The 10,440-nt window shown below is 26.7% G+C and overlaps 1 long non-coding RNA gene across 1 annotated transcript; it reads right to left on the reverse strand.

Annotated features, from left to right (window-relative positions):
* Window positions 1-7,730: 7,730 nt before the first annotated feature.
* On the reverse strand, window positions 7,731-10,139 carry LOC126895649 (uncharacterized). The gene is made up of 4 exons (XR_007701688.1): window positions 9,360-10,139; window positions 9,150-9,292; window positions 8,332-8,417; window positions 7,731-8,263 (listed from the first exon to the last, which is right to left on the reverse strand). It is a non-coding gene; the product is annotated as an uncharacterized LOC126895649 (long non-coding RNA).
* Between the last annotated feature and the right edge of the window lie 301 nt (window positions 10,140-10,440).

Here is a 10,440-nt window from a genome sequence, read left to right on the forward strand (position 1 = left end):
ATTAAAACAAAAATTACCTTAATTAACCATTCTAAAACTTTGATTTACTGTTAAAAAAAATTTCTTATATAAAATAAATAATAGTACAAAATAATAAAGTATCTTACTATATTCGCATCCATATGATTCGATACGCATATGTACCATTTAAATTGTTTGAATAGTTTATTTTAAAGGTGACAATTTTTTTTTTTAAATAAAAATTTATAATATTGACTTAAGTTGTTTTAATTGTTTAATTTCTAAAATTATTAAAATAGCTATTCAAGAGAATACAAAATTTTTGTGTACTTTATACCTTGTTCATGAAAAATATCTAAAATTTGCTAAAACTGGATTTGCTAATTTTTGATACGGTGCCAAGTATATACATTAATAATTAATAATTGTATCACATTGTTATTATCTATACATATAAATAAGATCATATTATATTTCAATAGTATTAATTGTTAATATGAAAAAATAACAATGATTATTATAATTATGATAACATTTATGTATAATAATTAACTACAAATTAAATTAAAATAATTTGTGATATTATATAAACAATTCATTTTTTATTATTGTACTGGATTTTAAGGAATTGTTCAATGAAGGATTAGGCTAAAATAATTGTAATTTTTTGAAAAGGGTCAAGAGTCTGGAGGCGAAATGGGTCGGCGTCGAATCGGTTCCTGCGAAGTGTCCGGGTCCGGGGAGATCGTGTCAAGTGGAAGTTTAGTATAACAGAGGCCGACCCCAAGTAGTTGGGATTAATTTATAGTTTTTAGTAATTTAGAGTTTTTTTTATCGATAATAGTTTATCGATCATACAGCTAAAGCTTCCTCAGTTGATGTAGAAATATATCTGAAGTCGTTGTATCTAATGTTATTATATCGCAATTAAAGAAAAAACAGCCAAATTTAAAAATTTTTATAATCACTGTTGTTTCTCAAAATGTTTTACATAATATTCATCAGCATGAAAAACTAACTTAATTAAAAAGGGGGCGTCCTGTAAACCCAATTTATATCAAAAAAAAAAACACGAATCTATTCATATTTGATGTACTTGAGATGACTTAGAAATTTCATATCAATTTTAGAATATAATATTTCATCAATACACGAGAAATGAATAATTACTATTAAAACACTAATAAAATTTAAAAGTTAATGAATTAATTTAGAGAGTAAATACTTATATTCAAAAGTTCTCTGACACATAACAAACAGGTATGAATGACCAGAGTCCATAAAAAATTGACGCTATAATAAGAATAGCCTGCAATCAGTTCCTTAAATTCAAAATATAGACAGACTAAGTAATACAGATAATGTAACAGACTTTGAAGTAATTATAGAAAATATTGTATGGTACTTGAAGTGCTTGAGGATATATCCATGTTTGTAGTTGAGTTCTAACGTTTCGGACTCATTGTAAAGTCCATCTTCAAAGTGATGATTGCTAGTCGGTGGCTGCAACTATGATGACATCAAAAAAACTCTAGAAAATTTAAAATTTCAAATGATAAAACACCATGATACAGACACTGCAATGCCAAAGATAACAGCAGGATTAGATAAAAAGGACTGGACAATCATTAAACAAATAATTATTTCAATATTTAAAAATACTAGTAATCAATATACTCATATGTCACAAAGAAAACGCGTACTGTGCAAATAAATCTCAAGTCAACGCTGTAACATTATTCCCTGAAGATAATCAAAATTTAAACAACTCACAAAAAAATATTGTTACATTATTTTCAGAAAATAATCAAAATACCATAAACCAAGAAAAAAATCATTTTTTGAAAGTTTTTGAAAAGTATAAAAAAGGCGAAAAACCACCTAAAAATGGGGCCTGTGGATTAATAGCAATATTTAACGCATTAAATTCTGATAAAAGCCAAAGAATAACTTCCATTTCAGAACTTCTGAAGCTGTTAAAGTTAATTAATTACCAAATTACTGGTTCAGCGACCAAGAGCTTGCTTCCATAGCAGAATACTACAATTTTGATACACACATATATGATGATAAAAACAAAACTGGAATAATTTATGGTTTAGGAAATCAACCTCCAACTGTCCTATACAATGTAGACAACAATACACATTGGGTTCCAGGCATCCTAACTAACAAAATATCAAAACATGTTCCCGCAAGTTTCGTGAACTTAACAGAAATTGATCCAATAAATAAAGTAAAAGAAACTTTATCCAAGCTTTTTCATAACAAAAATTCTTCATCACCTAAAAATAATTCCATTAAAGAAATAACTAATCATATAATTAACAATATAAATCTTAACACTAACACAGTCTTAGAAACAAACAAGAAATACGTCACAGATATGGAGGACATACCAATCAACATTTCTTAACATTTATCTGTATCTGAACATAATCAAGTTTCTAACCTACTTGAACGATACAAACATTTATTTGTTAATGACAATGCAAAAATAAAGGCAGCAAATGTAACGCCTTGTGAAATAAAATTAAAACCCAACTGCACAGATCCAAAATTTACTGCACCTCACAGGATATCACCTCAACAAAGACAAGAATTAAAAATCAGTTAGATAAGCTTTTAGAAGCTAATATAATAAAACCAATCACATCAAACTTTGGAGCACCTGCATTTTTTGTAAGTAAAAAAGAAAAAAATTCTCATCGACTAGTGGTATTATACAAAAAATTAAATGATAGGATACAAACCAACTTATATCCTATTCCAAGAACTTCAATCCTATTGAGAGCATTAGAAAACTCACAATACTTCAATTTACTCGATTTTAATTCAGCCTTTTTTCAAATACCTGTTAAAATTTCTGATCATTATAAATTAGCATTTACATCAGCACTTGGGCTTTTCACTTTTACAAAATTACCTCAAGGTTTAAAAAAACAACAGTGCCATCTTTCAAAGAAAATTCAATGAAACTTTTTCACCTTTATTATACAAATCTTTAATCATATATATAGATGATTTAACTTCATATGGAAAAAACTTTAGTGACACTCTAAAAAACCTCGAAAAGGTTTTCGAAATAATGAATGTATACAACTTCTCACTCAAAACAAGTAAATGCAAATTCTTTTATACGGAAATAGAATTACTTGGTCGTAAAATCAACAAAGAAAGTATACAACCACTAGATAGAAATATTAAAGCTATTACAGAATTCAAAACTCCTACTACACAAAAAAACGTCCGATCTTTCATTGTCATGTGTTCTTATTATAGAAAGCATGTTAAAGACTTTTCAAAAATAGCAAATCCACTTACAGACTTAATAAAAGGAGACCACAAAAAAATTACTTGGACTTCTGAACATGAAAAATCTTTTAATCTTCTAAAAAAACTTTAACGACCCAATCATTACTTCGACATTTTGATGATAACAGAAATACCTTCCTAACCACCGATGCATCAATAAATGGTCTCGGAGCATGTCTAGAACAAGACTACAACGGAACATTATTTTCAGTTGGTTTTGCCAGTAGAAAACTACTAAAAAACGAAGTAACTTATTCATCAACAACACTGGAACTATTGGGTCTTTGTTTCGGTGTACAATATTTTAGGGAATTCTTGTGGGGGAGACACACACTTCATAGTTTTTTACGACAACGTCAGTATGCAATACTATAATAATCTCAAAATAACTCCCGCCAGAATTGCCAGACTCGCATTAAAACTGTTAGACTTCTCCTTCGAAATACATTATAAGAAAGGTAAAGAAAATAAAGTAGCCGACGCTCTATCCAGAAATCCAATTAACAACATAAATATTAGTACAGTTCAAAAACCAACAAATTTAAATTTACCGAATTTACAACTTTCTCAAAAGGAAGACGAATTTTGTAAGAATTTAATTGATGCCCTCAATGGTAATCAAGACAATTCACAATAAAGGATAATTTACTTTATTACAAAAAATATTTACCAAATAAAACAACTGAAACAAATATAGTAATTCCACAAAACCTTATCCAGCATATTTTAAAATCATATCATGAATCGGCATTAGGAGGAGGAGGTCATACAGGAATTTCTAGAACAATACACAAAATTCAAAACAAATATTATTGGCAAAATCTTGTAAAAGACGTTACGCAATTTATAAAATCATGTCCAAATTATCAACAAAACAAAATACTAAATGGAAAACCCATAGGTAAATTGAATCCAATACCAATAACAAGCAAACCTTTAAATCGACTTACTTTTGACTATTTAGGTCCATTAAGCGCTAGTAATATAAAAATATATATAATAGTAGCTGTTTGTAATAATACAAAATTTATGTTCACAAAAGCTGTATCAGCCGCCACAGCGGAATCAACGGTTAAATTTATTATTCAGATAATCACACAAGTGGGTTGCTTTCAATATTTTTCGAGCGACAGAGGAACTCATTTTAAAAATGAGTTAGTTAAAAAAACATGTAAAAATCTAAGCATAAAACAAGAATGTTCAACGGCATATTCTCCGCAAACGCAAGGTATTGTTGAAAAAATGAATGGAGTAATTTGTGCGTCCCTATGAAATTGTATTGAAAATAATGATCAATCTAAATGTGGTCATATTATCTGCCTTATATAACACTAGCATACAACGCAACACCACAATCTAGTACACACTACACCCCCTTCTATTTATTACATGGATTAACCATATTTCCCAATTGACAACAAAATATTACCTGACAACATACCTTTTGACATAAAGCAATCATTAAAAATTCTACATGAAATACTAAGCACAATTCCGTTAAAAATTCAAAATATTCAGCAAACTCAAAAAAACAGTTATGATAAAAAACACGTTATCCTCTAACTTTCGATCCTGGTGCTTTAGTGTTAGTTAAATTTCCATTTAACGAACATGGAAAATCACCGAAATTAGCACCTAAATATAGAGGGCTTTTCAAAATTATAAAAAAAATTAATGACTTAAATTACAAAATTCAACTAACTCTAAATAACAAAATTACTGAAGATATTATTCATGTAAGAAGAGTAAAACCATATTACCAAAGACTCACCTAACAACGTAAACTTTTCTCTAACATACTATAAATACATATTAACACATTTATTTTTATCATAGTTATTATTCATTTATTTATTTAATTTTTTTTTACTATTCACAAAAACAGAACCAATATATCAGAATGAACTCGTCATTTAATAACACGCACCCACACATTATGAGTCCCATAGGACAATTATGTGTCAATTACACTCATAAAAAATGGCTTCTGCAAACAGATCATTATATTATAGAACAGGAGATGAATTGGACAAAACGCGTTATAGGATATTTTACAAACAAAAATATCATATGGCTAATCGACGAATTAATATATTATTTAATGATAGATGCAAAAAGGAATTTAAGATACCATTACCTAATTCATTACTTCAAAATTCAACAATTGCCAAAACACAATTATGATAGGTTCCAACAAATAAAACGAATTAAAACATTATATAACAGAAGTTTAACTGCAGATAATCATAAATTACATACCAATTATTGGAACAATCTAATTTATTATATATTAGTAGAAGATTACAATATAACACACACTAATTTAGAACCTTTACACAAATACAACTTAGATTCAAAAATAATTGAAAATTCCAACAGAAATGATAAGATTAAACATTTTGCAGACAATTCAGATGAATTTTATGACGATTATATACAATACCAAAATGTACTTCACAAATTCGAGAGCTGAAAAAAGTGGTAACACTGCGTCTCTCCAAAAAGAGGAACTCCTTCCGTACTCATCTATAGCTCTAGTACAAAATAATACATGCCACTCGTAGCGCACAATATCCCATCACAAGCTTGTGGCAGGTTCAACGGCAATATATTACATACTTTTCGCCATGAGGTAACATCAGCCATTGCCCCTGTTTCCTTACAGCAATAAAGCTCGTAATGATCTATTCTCGCGTACTGTGCTGTCAACTTAAGTCTCCATATCAAGGTAAACTTCACTAAAAAACTATTCTGACTTTTTTCTTCTACTCATTAAATTTTTATATTTTTTATTAATTTTTGAATTACGACAGTGTATTGTTTTTCAAGAGCAGTTCATTAATAATAAACGTAAAACTTAATAATAATGTTAATTTTAGACAAACTTACTTATACTTATTGACTAATTTATAATTTCTTGATTTTAGAAAACTAATAATATTTCTGAAGCTGCTCGTAGAAGGTTATAAGCTAAACTAAGTATGACAAAACCAACTATTTGGAAATTCATAATAGAGTTGAAAAAAGTTCAGGCCGAACGCGACATTTATTATGAATTTCTTGTTGCTGGTAATGAGCCACCTCCGACTAAAATAGTTTTCGTAGAAGCTAGTAATAGAATATTGCGATTGGTTCAAAATTACCGCCACAAAACGAGAATGGATTATTTAAGAGGCTTGCCGATAATTTTTTAATTGATCATTAAAATAAATCTAGAAATTAACGTTTTTATTAAATTTTCATTTAAGCAAAACTAATAACAAAATGAGAGTAATTGTTTAACTTGGCTGTGAGACTTAGAAAGTACATTAATAATTATGTGAAAATAGGTACTCATGTATTACAAAATTAGTAATAATATGGAATTCTGACGGATTTATTGGAAAAAAATGAAGCACAGATGTCATAATAAACCATCATAAACAAACACATATGAGTTCAGTAAATAATCGTCCGCTTTTCTTGCTGTGAAAATACTTCAGTATTTCGAGAAACATCATTTTATAGAATGCCAAGCGCCCTACCTACGCGAGCTGAAAAAAAACGCCTCTCATTTGCGATTGGTTGCAATTATCATTGTTTATTTGCTAATAGGTGGAGCCAACTCTCCCCACCATCGGATGTTTTTTAGAAATTTCTATTTTATTTTTGTAAGATTTTGTGACTCGGTGCATTTTTTCTTTTTACAGCCCAAAATGTTATAAATTTTTTAATTTTGACTGGAGGTGAGGTGCAGGTAGATCCAAATTATACCTATTGTGACCTCAGAGACAGATTTTTTAACAGGTCTCAAAAAGTTGATTAATTGTAAAACAAAATATCTTAATGTACTATATTTCCATTTGTACACGTATAGAAATCAGCAGTTAATTTATCAACAATTAATGTTAATGGTATATACATCTGAACATCGTTTTTGAGCTAAGGATCTCTTGCAGTTAAAATAATATCAAAGTTAGAAATTCATAATCGTTAATTGTATGCATTTACAAGAGTTTGGTGTTGTTTTAACAACAGTATGTTTAAAAATAATTATAGTTTAGTTTTAAGTTAAATTCTACTTGTAGTAATGCTTTAAAATTTTAAAATAATATAAAAATACAAAAATTTGATGAGATGACTGAAAGGATATGGTCGATAGCTATTCCTATTTAATAATCCTAAAACCTACCTAAGATATAACATTAGTCATATGATCAAGTAGTGATACATGTTTAAGGCTTATTTAAAGCAATACATTTTATTTAAATTAAAAATTTATAGTACACATTTTTACTTAAATACTCATTATTTAAAAGATTTTTATTAAAAAAAACCTGTCTATAATCATACATAGATAATATTATCTATGTATTGTATATTATATTATAATATATTGTTAGCTTGGTATGTAACATCACTTACGGTTTTTGAACACCCAATTTAGAGCATTATCTTTTATAGGAATACATATTATTCTCAATTCTTAGTAGGTGTTAAGTGGATACCTTACACTAAATTGTCTACATCTTATAACAACTTCAACATTTTGTTTATTTATTTGCAGTTGATATTTTGTTTAATTCTAAATGGAGTCAAGGCCAAAATGACCAAATATCCATAAACTCAATTTTTACAAATACTAATAAAAGAAATATATATTTAATTAAAATATAAAAAGGAACTTCATTAGATAATAATTATAATAGTTTGAATTGGTGTAGTAAAGATATGTTAAAATATAAAGATTATTACATTACACAATGGAATCATTTACTTTGTGTAAATTGTAAGCACAAAATACACTTACAAATTAATTACAATAAAAATAATTTAGTGACATACTATATATTATTAATAAACAACAAGATATAAATTTTTAAAAAAACAACTATGTAACAGTTATGAATATATTTAAGAGTAGCCTACATTTTACCATTACCCAAAACTCTTTTGATAGTTGGTGTTGAATCAGATAAATCATTTTGAATCCTGAATCATTTAAATTCTGAAAATAAACATTTATATAAATAATTACAATATAACACATAAATAAATAAAACAGATTCAACTAACAAGGGTTTCCAGGACTTTTTGTTTGTTTTTATTTGGTACTAGATATGGAATTAATAGAAGTTTCATTATGTTGCTTGTTCTAGTATCTAAATAATTTTTAATTTAAATATGATAAGTATCAAACATAACAGCTAAAATATATAACAAATAATTTAAAATAGATATTGGATATAGATACATTTAAATTTTATGTGTTAAAATAGATGAACTAAAGTGATTCACTTATTATGCACTACTTAATTGATCAAAAAAAAAATATTGATGATTTTTTTATTGGTTTCTTTTAGTACAATGTTTCTTTAAATGTATCATTCATAAAGTATTTTTTTATGTTCATCCCTTTTACCTCATAAGGGTGTCAAATTTAATTTTCATAATGGCAATACATATAATTTATTGGCTTTTTTGTTAGATAATAATCTAATTAAGAAAATAACTGGTCAATAACAACTTTTGGACCACTATTTCAGATTTTATTAATAATTTACAGTAATGATTAAAGGTGAAGAGTTTATTGCTGTTTTTATAACTTAACATTTCGAGCCATACTCATCCTCCCCCTCAGTAATAATATTTAAACCTCGATTTTCAGTCTTTCTTATTTCAAAAATTAATTTTCAGTGTTTTTTTAATCTCATCAAAGTTAAAAGACAACCCAATTGTGCTTAACCAAACTTTTGCTAATTTAGCTTCATCTATTTTAATTTTTATATTAAATAAATAAATGAATTGGATGTATTAGCATNAGATTTTATTAATAATTTACAGTAATGATTAAAGGTGAAGAGTTTATTAGAATATAAAACCAAATATATTACCAAACTTTGTCTTGAAATAAATAATTTATTAAAAGTTTCATAAGTGTATTTTGAGCATCATCAGATTAATGTTCATGTTTTAATTTTGCATCAGTCTAAATAAAACGACCATCATTAGTTGAATGCAGCAAGCTCATAATAGACTAAACATAATACATATTATTTTATAATTTGTCTTATTTAAAGAATAAAATTTTATTAGTATATTACCTGTGAAGTCCATTTCATTGGTTTATACCTCCCATACTTGGAATTTGATTCAGTTAGAAATGAATATGAGGAAAATCTATTCGAATTAGTTTGCACATTTACACTATCATCACTTTCATTACTATTTAAAACACTACATTACATATACATTAATAATTTCATCCAAATTTTTATATTCTGCCATAAGACAGCTATAATTATTTAAAAAATCACCTATTTGTATTTAGAATAAAAGTGTAACAGCCAAAACAGCTAAAAGCAATAGTTCAATACTATAATATAAAAAATGTACAAGTTATAGATATATAAGAACCTTAATAAAGTTAGTATTTATTTTCATGACTGAAGTGAAACTGCTGTATTACCATATTTTAAAAATTATAATACTTAAACTTACATAATTATGCCCCAAATTAACAAAGCAAACAAAATAGGAAATCATGATTTTAAGTTTAAATTAATTTACAAATTCTAGATTAAAGAATATGTAATATTATGTTTACAGTGATGTTTTGTCTGGTGAATGTTTATTATCAGTGATTATTGCTTATTCGCCCTTCTAAAAATAACCTTTTGTAATATTTTAAATTGAATATCAACTAGCGTTTTGAAATAACAATGATTGTAATAGAACTAAATATTTCTAATGCTTTACTAATACTCATTAAATGTTCAACTTAACTTATAACAATGGCATAGTTAACATGGTTAAATTATTTTAACTCAATTAGTAAAAGTTATTTTATAATAACACTCCGTCTGATAAAATCAAAACATTTTGATTTAACACTCATCCAGTTAGTATCTCAATTAATAATAGAGTTTAAATCAAAACATTTTTAATATTATAGATTGGCATATATAGTATTTATATTACAATAACAATTCTAATATTCACGATTACGATTAAATTATAATTTAATTTTTACTTATAAGTACAAATCAAATTTAAATAATTTGTGACATTGTATAAATAAAAATGTTTTATCATTATACTGCATTTTAAGGACTTGTGCAATAAAGGATTAGGTTAAAATAATTATAATTTTTTGAAAAGGGGTTAATAGTAAATTTATATATC

The sequence above is a fragment of the Daktulosphaira vitifoliae genome, unplaced genomic scaffold (genome assembly GCF_025091365.1).
Source record: "Daktulosphaira vitifoliae isolate Bord-2020 unplaced genomic scaffold, ASM2509136v1 Scaffold_1, whole genome shotgun sequence".
Classification (NCBI taxonomy): Eukaryota; Metazoa; Arthropoda; class Insecta; order Hemiptera; family Phylloxeridae; genus Daktulosphaira; species Daktulosphaira vitifoliae.